Source organism: Procambarus clarkii, unplaced genomic scaffold, assembly GCF_040958095.1.
Source record: "Procambarus clarkii isolate CNS0578487 unplaced genomic scaffold, FALCON_Pclarkii_2.0 HiC_scaffold_211, whole genome shotgun sequence".
NCBI lineage: Eukaryota > Metazoa > Arthropoda > Malacostraca > Decapoda > Cambaridae > Procambarus > Procambarus clarkii.
Window position 1 is genome coordinate 250573 of NW_027189244.1, and position 11932 is coordinate 262504.

An 11932-nucleotide genomic window follows, 5' to 3' on the forward strand; every position below is an offset into this window, starting at 1 on the left:
TTGGTAAGAGTAGCATGGAAGGAGAGGTGCTGGTGAGAGTAGCACCTAAGGAGCGGTGTTGGTAAGAGTAGCATGTAAGGAGAGGTGCTGGTTAGAGTAGCATGGAAGGAGAGGTGTTGGTGAGAGTAACATGGAAGGAGAGGTGCTTTTGAGAGTAACATGGAAGGAGAGGTGCTGGTGAGAGTAGCATGGAAAGAGAGGTGTTAGTGAGAGTAACATGGAAGCAGAGGTGCTGGTGAGAGTAGCATGGAAGAAGAGGTTTTGGTGAGAGTAGCATGGAAAGAGAGGTGCTGGTGAGAGTAGCATGGAAGGAGAGGTGCTGGTCAGAGTAGCATGGAAGGAGAGGTGCTGGTGAGAGTACCATGGAAGGAGAGGTGTTGGTGAGAGTAGCATGGAAGGAGAGGAGTGGGTGAGAGTAGCATGGAAGGAGAGGTACTGGTGAGAGTAGCATGGAAGGAGAGGTGTTGGTGAGAGTAGCATGGAAGGAGAGGTGTTGGTTAGAGTAGCATGGAAAGAGAGGTGCTGGTGAGAGTAGCATGGATGGAGAGGTACTGGTGAGAGAAGCATGGAAGGAGAGGTGTTGGTGAGAGTAGCAAGGAAGGAGAGGTTCTGGTGAGAGTAACATGCAAGGAGATGAGTTGGTGAGAGTAGCATGGAAGGAGAGGTGCTGATGAGAGTAGAATGGAATGAGAGGTGCTGGTGAGAGTAAAATGGATGGAGAGTGGCTGGTGAGAGTAGAATGGAAGGAGAGGTGCTGGTGAGAGTAGAATGGAAGGAGAGGTGCTGGTGAGAGTAGCATGGAAGGAGAGGTGCTGGTGAGAGTAGCATCTAAGGAGAGGTGTCGTTGAGAGTAGCATGGAAGGAGAGGTGCTGGTGAGAGTAACATGAAAGGAGAGGTGCTGGTGAGAGTAGCATGGAAGGTGAGGAGCTGGTGAGAGTAATATGGAAGGAGAGTTTTTTTTTTTTTTTTTTTTTTTATAAAGTATAATTTTTTAAAAATAATTTTTTTAAAAATAATTTTTTTAAAATTTTTTAAATTTTTTTAAGTTTTTTTAAAAAATTTTAAATTTTTTAATTTTTTTTTTAAATTTAAAAAAAAAAAAATTTTTTTAAATTTTTTAAAAATAAAATTTTTTTATAAAAAAAAGAAAAAAAAGAAGGAGAGGTGTTGGGGACAGTAGCATGGAAAGAGAGGTGCTGGTGAGAGTAGCACCTAAGGAGAGGTGCTGGTGAGAGTAGCACCTAAGGAGAGGTGCTTCTGAGAGTAGCATGGAAGGAGAGGTGTTGGTGAGATTAACATGGAAGGAGAGGTGCTGGTTAAAGTAACATGGAAGAAGAGATGCTGATGAGAGTAGCATGGAAGGAGAGGTGCTGGTGAGAGTAGCATGGTAGGAGAGGTACTGGTGAGAGTAGCATGGAAGGAAAGGTGTTGGTAAGATTAGCATGAAAGGAGAGGTGCTTGCGAGAGTATCGTGGAAGGAGAGGAGCTGGTGAGAGTAACATGGAAGGAGAGGTGTTGGTGAGAGTAGCATGGAAAGAGAGGTGCTAGTGAGAGTAGCACCTAAGGAGAGGTGTTGGTGAGAGTAACATGGAAGGAGAGGTGCTGGTGAGAGTAGCATCTAAGGAGAGCTGTTGGTGAAAGTAACATGGAAGGAGAGGTGTCGGTGAGAGTAGCATGGAAGGAGAGGTGCTGGTGAGAGTAGCATGGAAGGAGAGGTGCTGGTGAGAGTATCACCTAAGGAGAGGTGTTGGTGAGAGTAGCATGGAAGGAGAGGTGCTAGTGAGAGTAGAATGGAAGGAGAGGTGCTGGTGAGAGTAACATGGAAGGAGAGGTGCAGGTGAGAGTAGCATGTAAGGAGAGGTGCTTGCGAGAGTAGCATGAAAGAAGAGGTGCTGGTGAGAGTAGCATGGAAGGAGAGGTGCAGGTGAGAGCAGCATGGAATGAGAGATGCTGATGAGAGTAGCATGGAAGGAGAGATGTTGGTGAGAGTAGCATGGAAGGAGAGGTGCAGGTGAGAGTAGCATGGAAGGAGAGGTGCTGGTGAGAGTAGCATGGAAGGAGAGGTGCTGGTGAGAGTAGCATGGTAGGAGAGGTGCTGGTGAGAGTAGCATGGAAGGAAAGGTGTTGGTAAGATTAGCATGGAAGGAGAGGTGCTGGTGAGAGTATCGTGGAAGGAGAGGAGCTGGTGAGAGTAACATGGAAGGAGAGGTGTTGGTGAGAGTAGCATGGAAGGAGAGATGTTGGTGAGAGTAGCATGGAAGGAGAGGTGATGGTAAGAGTAGCATGAAAGGTGAGGTGCTGGTGAGAGTAGCATGGAAGGAAAGGTGCTGGTTAGAGTAGCACGGAAGGAGAGGTGCTGGTGAGAGTAGCACCTAAGTATAGGTGCTGGTGAAAGTAGCATGGAAGGAGAGTTGGTGGTGAGAGTAAAATGGAAGGAGAGGTGCTAGTGAGAATAGCATGGCTGAAGAGGTGCTGGTGAGAGTAGCATGGAAGGAGAGGTGCTGGTGAGAGTAGCACCTAAGCAAAGGTGCTGGTGAGAGTAGCATGGAAGGAGAGTTGCTGTGAGAGTAGCATGGAAGGAGAGATGCTGGTGAGAGTAGCATGGATGGAGAGGTGCTGGTGAGAGTAGCAAGGAAGGAGAGGTGTTGGTGAGAGTAGCATGGAAGGAGAGGTGCTGGTGAGAGTAGCATGGATGGAGAGGTGCTGGTGAGAGTAGCATGGGGGGAAAGGTGTTGGTGAGAGTAACATGGAAGGAGAGGTGTTGGTGAGAGTAACATGGAAAGAGAAGTGCTGGTGAGAGTAGCATGGAAGGAGAGATGCTGGTGAGAGTAGCATGGAAGGAGAGGTGCTGGTGAGAGTAGCATCTAAGGAGAGCTGTTAGTGAAAGTAACACGGAAGGAGAGGTGTCGGTGAGAGTAGTATGGAAGGAGAGGTGCTGGTGAGAGTAGCATGGAAGGAGAGGTGCAGGTGAGAGTAGCACATAAGGAGAGGTGATGGTGAGAGTAGCATGGAAGGAGAGGCGATGGTGAAAGTAGCCTGGAAGGAGAGGTGTTTGTGAGAGTAGCATGGAAAGAGAGGTGCTGTGAGAGTAGTATGGAAGGAGAGGTGCTGGTGAGAGTAGCATGGAAGGAGAGGTGTTGGTGAGAGTAGCACCTAAAGAGAGGTGATGGTGAGAGTAGCATGGAAGGAGAGGTGCTGGTGAGAGTAACATGGAAGGAGAGGTACTGGTGAGAGTAGCACCAAAGAAGAGGTGCTGGTGAGAGTAGCAATGAAGGAAAGGTGTTGGTAAGATTAGCATGGAAGGAGAGGTGTTAGTGAGAGTAGCATGGAAGGAGAGGTGCGGGTGAGAGTAGCATGGAAGGAGAGGTGCTGGTAAGAGTTGCATGGAAAGAGAGATGTTGGTGAGAGTAGCATGGAAGGAGAAGTGCTGGTGAGAGTAGCATGGAAGGAGAGGTGCTGGTGAGATTAGCATGGAAGGAGAGGTGTTGGTAAGAGTAGCATAGAAAAAGAGGTGTTGGAGAGAGTAGCATGTAAGGAGAGGTTCTAGTGAGAGTAGCATAGAAGGAGAGGTGCTGGTGAGAGTAGCGTGGAAAGAGAGGTGCTGGTGAGAGTAGCATGGAAGGAGAGGTGCTGGTGAGAGTAGCACAGGAGGAGAGGTGCTGGTGAGAGTAGCACCTAATGAGAGGTGTTGGTGAGAGTAGCATGGTAGGAGAGGTGCTGGTGAGAGTAGCACCTAAGGAGAGGTGTTGGTTAGAGTAGCAAGGAAGAAGAGGTGTTGGCGAGAGTAGCATGGAAGGAGAGGTGCTGGTGGGAGTAGCATGGAAGAAGAGGTGCTGGTGAGAGTAGCATGGATGGAGAGGTGATTGTGAGAATAGCACGGAAGGAGAGGTGCGGTGAGAGTAGCATGGAAGGAGAGGTGCTAGTGAGAATAGCATGGAAGGAGAGGTGCTAGTGAGAGTAGAATGGAAGGTGAGGTGTTGGTGAGAGTAGCATGGAAGGAGAGGTGCTGGTGAGAGTAACATGGAAGGAGAGGTGCTGGTGAGAGTAGCATGAAAGGAGAGGTGCTGGTGAGAGTAGCATGGAAGGTGAGGTGCTGGTGAGAGTAGCATGAAAGGAGAGGTGCTGGTGAGAGTAGCATGGAAGGTGAGGTGCTGGTGAGAGTAGCGTCTAAGGAGAGGTGTTAATGAGAGTAGCATGGAAGGAGAGGTGCTGGTGAGAGTAGCATCTAAGGAGAGGTGTTTGTGAGAGTAGCATGGAAGGGGAGGTGCTGGTGAGAGAAGCATGGAAGGAAAGGTGCTAGTGAAAGTATCATCTAAGGAGAGGTGTTGGTGAGAGTAGCATGGAAGGAGAGGTGTTGGTGAGAGTAACATGGAAGGAGAGGTGTTGGTGAAAGTAGCATGGAAGGAGATGGGTTGCTGAGAGTAGTATGGAAGGAGAGGTGCTGGTATTAGTTCCATCTAAGGAGAGGTGTTGGTGAGAGTAGCATGGAAGGAGAGGTGCTGGTGAGAGTAGCATGGAAGGAAAGGTACTGGTGAGAGAAGCAAGGAAGGAGAGGTGTTGGCGAGAGTAGCATGGAAGGAGAGGTGCTGGTGAGAGTAGCATGGATGGAGAGGTGCTGGTGAGATTAGCATGGATGGAGAGGTGCTGGTGAGAGTAGGATGGAAGGAAAAGTGTTGGTGAAAGTAACATGGAAGGAGAGGTGTTGGTGAGAGTAGCATGGAAGGAAAGGTGTTAGTGAGAGTAGCATGGAAGGAGAGGTGCTGGTATTAGTTGCATCTAAGGAGAGGTGTTGGTGAGAGTAACATGGAAGGAGAGGTGTTGGTGAGAGTAGCATGGAAAGAGAGGTGCTGGTGGGAGTAGCACCTAAGGAGAGGTGCTGGTGAGAGTAGCATGGTGGGAGAGGTGCTGGAGAGAGTAGCATGGAAGGAGAGGTGCAGGTGAGAGCAACATGGAAAGAGAGGTGTTGGTGAGGGTAGCATGGAAGGAAAAGTGTTGGTGAAAGTAACATGGAAGGAGAGGTGTTGGTGAGAGTAGCATGGAAGGAGAGGTGCTGGTATTAGTTCCATCTAAGGAGAGGTGTTGGTGAGAGTAGCATGGAAGGAGAGGTGCTGGTGAGAGTAGCATGGAAGGAAAGGTACTGGTGAGAGAAGCAAGGAAGGAGAGGTGTTGGCGAGAGTAGCATGGAAGGAGAGGTGCTGGTGAGAGTAGCATGGATGGAGAGGTGCTGGTGAGATTAGCATGGATGGAGAGGTGCTGGTGAGAGTAGGATGGAAGGAAAAGTGTTGGTGAAAGTAACATGGAAGGAGAGGTGTTGGTGAGAGTAGCATGGAAGGAAAGGTGTTAGTGAGAGTAGCATGGAAGGAGAGGTGCTGGTATTAGTTGCATCTAAGGAGAGGTGTTGGTGAGAGTAACATGGAAGGAGAGGTGCTGGTGAGAGTAGCATGGAAGGAAACGTACTGGTGAGAGAAGCATGGAAGGAGAGGTGCTGGTGAGAGTAGCATGGAAGGAGAGGTGCTGGTGAGAGTAGCACCTAAGGAGAGGTGATGGTGAGAGTAACATGGAAGGAGAAGGTGTTGGTGAGAGCATCATGAGAGGTGTTGGTGAGAGTAGCATGGAAGGAGAGGTGCTGGAGAGAGTAACATGGAAGGAGAGGTGCTGGTGAGAGTAGCATGGAAGGAGAGGTGCTGGTGAGAGTAGCATGGAAGGAGAGGTGCTGGTGAGAGTTGCATGGAAAGAGAGATGTTGGTGAGAGTAGCATGGAAGGAGAGGTGTTAGTGAGAGTAGCAAGGAAGGAGAGGTGCTGGCGAGAGTAGCATGGAATGAGAGGTGTTGGTAAGAGTAGCATAGAAGGAGAGGTGCTCGTGAGAGTAGCCCGGAAAGAGAGGTGCTGGTGAGAATAGCACAGAAGGAGAGATGCTGGTGAGAGTAGCACCTAATGAGAGGTGTTGGTGAGAGTAGCACCTAAGGAGAGGTGTTGGTTAGAGTAGCATGGAAGGAGAGGTGTTGGCGAGTGTAGCATGGAAGGAGAGGTGCTGGTGAGAGTAGCATGCAAGGAGAGGTGCTGGCGAGAGTAGCATGGAAGGAGAGGTGCTGGTGAGAGTAGCATGGAAGGAGAGGTGCTGGTGAGAGTAGCATGGATGGAGAGGTGATAGTGAGAATAGCATGGAAGGAGAGGTGCTTGTTAGAGTAGCATGGAAGGAGAGGTGCTAGTGAGAGTAGCATGGAAGGAGAGGTGCTGGTGAGAGTAGCATGGAAGGAGAGGTGCTGTTGAGAGTAACATGGAAGGAGAGGTGTTGGTGAGAGCAGCATGAGAGGTGTTTGTGAGAGTAGCATGGAAGGAGAGGTGCTGGAGAGAGTAACATGGAAGGAGAGGTGCTGGTGAGAGTAGCATGGAAGGAGAGGTGCTGGTGAGAGTAGCATGGAAGGAGAGGTACTGGTGAGAGTAACATGGAAGGAGAGGTGCTGGTGAGAGTGGAATGGAAGGAGAGGTGTTGGGGAGAGTAGCATGGGAGGAGAGGTGTTGGTGAGAGTAGCATGGAAGGAGAGGTGATGATGAGAGTAGAATGGAAGGAGAAGTGCTGGTGAGAGTAGAATGGAAGGAGAGGTGCTGGTGAGAGTAGCACAGAAGGAGAGGTGCTGGTGAGAGTAGCACCTAATGAGAGGTGTTGGTGAGAGTAGCATGGTAGGAGAGGTGCTGGTGAGAGTAGCACCTAAGGAGAGGTGTTGGTTAGAGTAGCAAGGAAGAAGAGGTTTTGGCGAGAGTAGGATGGAAGGAGAGGTGCTGGTGGGAGTAGCATGGAAGAAGAGGTGCTGGTGAGAGTAGCATGGATGGAGAGGTGATTGTGAGAATAGCACGGAAGGAGAGGTGCGGTGAGAGTAGCATGGAAGGAGAGGTGCTAGTGAGAATAGCATGGAAGGAGAGGTGCGGTGAGAGTAGCATGGAAGGAGAGGTGCTAGTGAGAGTAGAATGGAAGGAGAGGTGTTGGTGAGAGTAGCATGGAAGGAGAGGTGCTGGTGAGAGTAACATGGAAGGAGAGGTGCTGGTGAGAGTAGCATGGAAGGAGAGGTGCTGGTGAGAGTAGCATGAAAGGAGAGGTGCTGGTGAGAGTAGCATGGAAGGTGAGGTGCTGGTGAGAGTAGCGTCTAAGGAGAGGTGTTAATGAGAGTAGCATGGAAGGAGAGGTGCTGGTGAGAGTAGCATCTAAGGAGAGGTGCTTGTGAGAGTAGCATGGAAGGGGAGGTGCTGGTGAGAGTAGCATGGAAGGAAAGGTGCTAGTGAGAGTATCATCTAATGAGAGGTGTTGGTGAGAGTAGCATGGAAGGAGAGGTGTTGGTGAGAGTAACATGGAAGGAGAGGTGTTGGTGAAAGTAGCATGGAATGAGATGGGTTGCTGAGAGTAGTATGGAAGGAGAGGTGCTGGTGAGAGTAGCATGAAAGGAGAGGTGTTGGTGAGAGTAGCATGGAAAGAGAGGTGCTGGTGGGAGTAGCACCTAAGGAGAGGTGCTGGTGAGAGTAGCATGGTGGGAGAGGTGCTGGAGAGAGTAGCATGGAAGGAGAGGTGCAGGTGAGAGCAACATGGAAGGAGAGGTGTTGGTGAGGGGAGCAAGGAAGGAAAAGTGTTGGTGAAAGTAACATGGAAGGAGAGGTGTTGGTGAGAGTAGCATGGAAGGAGAGGTGCTGGTATTAGTTGCATCTAAGGAGAGGTGTTGGTGAGAGTAATATGGAAGGAGAGGTGCTGGTGAGAGTAGCATGGAAGGAAAGGTACTGGTGAGAGAAGCAAGGAAGGAGAGGTGTTGGTGAGAGTAGCATGGAAGGAGAGGTGCTGGTGAGAGTAGCATGGATGGAGAGGTGCTGGTGAGAGTTGCATGGAAAAAGAGGTGCTGGTGAGAGTAGCATAGATGGAGAGGTGATTGTGAGAATAGCACGGAAGGAGAGGTGCGGTGAGAGTAGCATGGAAGGAGAGGTGCTAGTGAGAATAGCATGGAAGGAGAGGTGCGGTGAGAGTAGCATGGAAGGAGAGGTGCTAGTGAGAGTATCATCTAAGGAGAGGTGTTGGTGAGAGTAGCATGGAAGGAGAGGTGTTGGTGAGAGTAACATGGAAGGAGAGGTGTTGGTGAAAGTAGCATGGAATGAGATGGGTTGCTGAGAGTAGTATGGAAGGAGAGGTGCTGGTGAGAGTAGCATGAAAGGAGAGGTGTTGGTGAGAGTAGCATGGAAAGAGAGGTGCTGGTGGGAGTAGCACCTAAGGAGAGGTGCTGGTGAGAGTAGCATGGTGGGAGAGGTGCTGGAGAGAGTAGCATGGAAGGAGAGGTGCAGGTGAGAGCAACATGGAAGGAGAGGTGTTGGTGAGGGGAGCAAGGATGGAAAAGTGTTGGTGAAAGTAACATGGAAGGAGAGGTGTTGGTGAGAGTAGCATGGAAGGAGAGGTGCTGGTATTAGTTGCATCTAAGGAGAGGTGTTGGTGAGAGTAATATGGAAGGAGAGGTGCTGGTGAGAGTAGCATGGAAGGAAAGGTACTGGTGAGAGAAGCAAGGAAGGAGAGGTGTTGGTGAGAGTAGCATGGAAGGAGAGGTGCTGGTGAGAGTAGCATGGATGGAGAGGTGCTGGTGAGAGTTGCATGGAAAAAGAGGTGCTGGTGAGAGTAGCATAGATGGAGAGGTGATTGTGAGAATAGCACGGAAGGAGAGGTGCGGTGAGAGTAGCATGGAAGGAGAGGTGCTAGTGAGAATAGCATGGAAGGAGAGGTGCGGTGAGAGTAGCATGGAAGGAGAGGTGCTAGTGAGAGTAGCATGGAAGGAGAGGTGTTGGTGAGAGTAGCATGGAAGGAGAGGTGCTGGTGAGAGTAACATGGAAGGAAAGGTGCTGGTGAGAGCAGCATGGAAGGACAGGTGCTGGTGAGAGTAGCATGAAAGGAGAGGTGCTGGTGAGATTAGCATGGAAGGTGAGGTGCTGGTGAGAGTAGCATCTAAGGAGAGGTGTTAATGAGAGTAGCATGGAAGGAGAGGTGCTGGTGAGAGTAGCATCTAAGGAGAGGTGTTTGTGAGAGTAGCATGGAAGGGGAGGTGCTGGTGAGAGTAGCATGGAAGGAAAGGTGCTAGTGAAAGTATCATCTAAGGAGAGGTGTTGGTGAGAGTAGCATGGAAGGAGAGGTGTTGGCGAGAGTAGCATGGAAGGAGAGGTGCTGGTGAGAGTAGCATGCAAGGAGAGGTGCTGGCGAGAGTAGCATGGAAGGAGAGGTGCTGGTGAGAGTAGCATGGAAGGAGAGGTGCTGGTGAGAGTAGCATGGATGGAGAGGTGATGGTGAGAATAGCATGGAAGGAGAGGTGCTTGTTAGAGTAGCATGGAAGGAGAGGTGCTAGTGAGAGTAGCATGGAAGGAGAGGTGCTGGTGAGAGTAGCATGGAAGGAGAGGTGCTGTTGAGAGTAACATGGAAGGAGAGGTGTTGGTGAGAGCAGCATGAAAGGTGTTGGTGAGAGTAGCATGGAAGGAGAGGTCCTGGAGAGAGTAGCATGGAAGGAGAGGTGCAAGTCAGAGTAGCATGGTAGGAGAGGTGTTGGTGAGAGTAGCATGGAAGGAGAGATGTTGGTGAGAGTAGCATGGAAGGAGAGGTGATGGTGAGAGTAGCATGGAAGGAGAGGTGCTGGTGAGAGTAGCATGGAAGGAAAGGTGCTGGTTAGAGTAGCACGGAAGGAGAGGTGCTGGTGAGAGTAGCACCTAAGTAAAGGTGCTGGTGAAAGTAGCATGGAAGGAGAGTTGGTGGTGAGAGTAGCATGGAAGGAGAGGTGCTAGTGAGAGTAGCATGGCTGAAGAGGTGCTGGTGAGAGTAGCATGGAAGGAGAGGTGCTGGTGAGAGAGGCATGGAAGGAGAGGTGCTGGTGAGAGTAGCATGGAAGGAGAGGTGCTGGTGAGAGTAACATGGAAGGAGAGGTGTTGGTGAGAGTAGCATCGAAGGAGAGGTTCTGCTGAGAGCAGCACATAAGCAGAGGTGTTGGAAAGAATAGCATGGAAGGAGAGTAGCATGAAAGGAGAGGTGCTGGAGAGAGTAGCATGGAAGGAGAGGTGATGGTGAGAGTAGAATGGAAGGAGAGGTGCTGGTAAGAGTAGCATGAAGGAGAGATACTGGTGAGAGTAGCTCCTAAGGAGAGGTGCTGGTGAGAGTAGCATGGAAGGAGAGGTGTTGGTGAGAGTAACATGGAAGGAGAGGTGCTGGTTAGAGTAACATGGAAGGAGAGGTGCTGGTGAGTGTAGCATGGAAAGAGGGGTGTTGGTGCGAGTAGCATTGGAAAGGTGCTTGCGAGAGTAGCTTGAAAGAAGAGGTGCTGGTGAGAGTAGCATGGAAGGAGAGGTGCTGGTGAGAGTAGCATGGAAGGAGAGATGCTGATGAGAGTAGCATGGTAGGAGAGGTGCTGGTGAGAGAAGCATGGAAGGGAAGGTGTTGGTAAGGTTAGCATGAAAGGAGAAGTGTTGGTGAGAGTAGCATGGAAGGAGAGGTGCTGGTGAGAGTAGCATGGAAGGAGAGGTGCGAGTGAGAGTAGCATGGAAGGAGAGGTGTAGGTGAGAGTAGCATGGAAGGAGAGGTGCTGGTGAGAGTAGCATTGAAGGAGAGGTGCTGGTAAGAGTTCAACGGAAAGAGAGATGTTGGTGAGAGTAGCATGAAAGGAGAGGTGCTGGTGAGAGTAGCATGGAAGGAGAGGTGCTGGTGAGAGTAGCATAGAAGGAGAGGTGCTGGTGAGAGAAGCGTGGAAAGAGTTGTGCTGGTGAGAGTAGCATGGAAGGAGAGGTGTTGGTAAGAGTAGCATGGAAGGAGAGGTGCTGGTGAGAGTAGCATAGAAGGAGACGTCCTGGTGAGAGTAGCACCTAATGAGAGGTGCTGGCGAGAGTAGCATGGAAGGAGAGGTGCTAGTGAAAGTAGCATGGAAGGAGAGGTGTTGGTGAGAGCAGCATGAGAGGTGTTGGTGAGAGTAGCATGGAAGGAGAGGTGCTGGAGAGAGTAACATGGAAGGAGAGGTGCTGGTGAGAGTAGCAGTAGCATGGAAGGAGAGGTGCTGGTGAGAGTAGCATAGAAGGAGAGGTGTTGGTGAGAGTAGCATGGAAGGAGAGGTGCTGGTGAGAGTAGCATGGAAGGTGAGGTGCTGGTGAGAGAAGCATGGAAGGAGAGGTGCTGGTGAGAGTAGCATGGAAGGTGAGGTGTTGGTGAGAGTAGCATTGAAGGAGAGGTGTTGGTAAGAGAAGCATGAAGGAGAGGTGCTGGTGAAAGTAGCATGGAAGGAGAGGTGTTGGTGAGAGTATCATGGAAGGAGAGGTGTTGGTGAGAGTAGCATGGAAGGAGAGGTGCTGGTGAGAGTAGCATGGAAGGAGAGGTGCTGGTGAGAGTAGCATGGAAGGAGAGGTGTTGGTGAGAGTATCATGGAAGGAGAGGTGTTGGTGAGAGTAGCATGGAAGGAGAGGTGCTGGTGAGAGTAGCACCTACGGAGAGGTGTTGGTAAGAGTAGCATGGAAGGAGAGATGCTGGTGAGAGTAGCACCTAAGGAGAGCTGTTGGTGAGAGTAACATGGTAGGAGAGGTGCTGGTGAGAGTAGCATGGAAGGAGAGGTGCTAGTGAGAGTAGCATGGAAGGAGAGGTGCTGGTGAGAGTAGCATCTAAGGAGAGCTGTTGGTGAGAGTAACATGGAAGGAGAGGTGCTGGTGAGAGTAGCATCGAAGGAGAGGTTCTGCTGAGAGTAGCACATAAGCAGAGGTGTTGGTAAGAATAGCGTGGAAGGAGAAGTGCTGGTGAGAGTAGCATGGTAGGAGAGGTGCTGGTGAGAGTAGCATGGAAGGAAAGGTGCTGGTGGGAGTAGCATGGTAGGAGAGGTGTTGGTGAGAGTAGCATGGAAGGAGAGGTGCTGGTGAGAGTAGCATGGAAGGAGAAGTGCTGGTGAGAGTAGCAT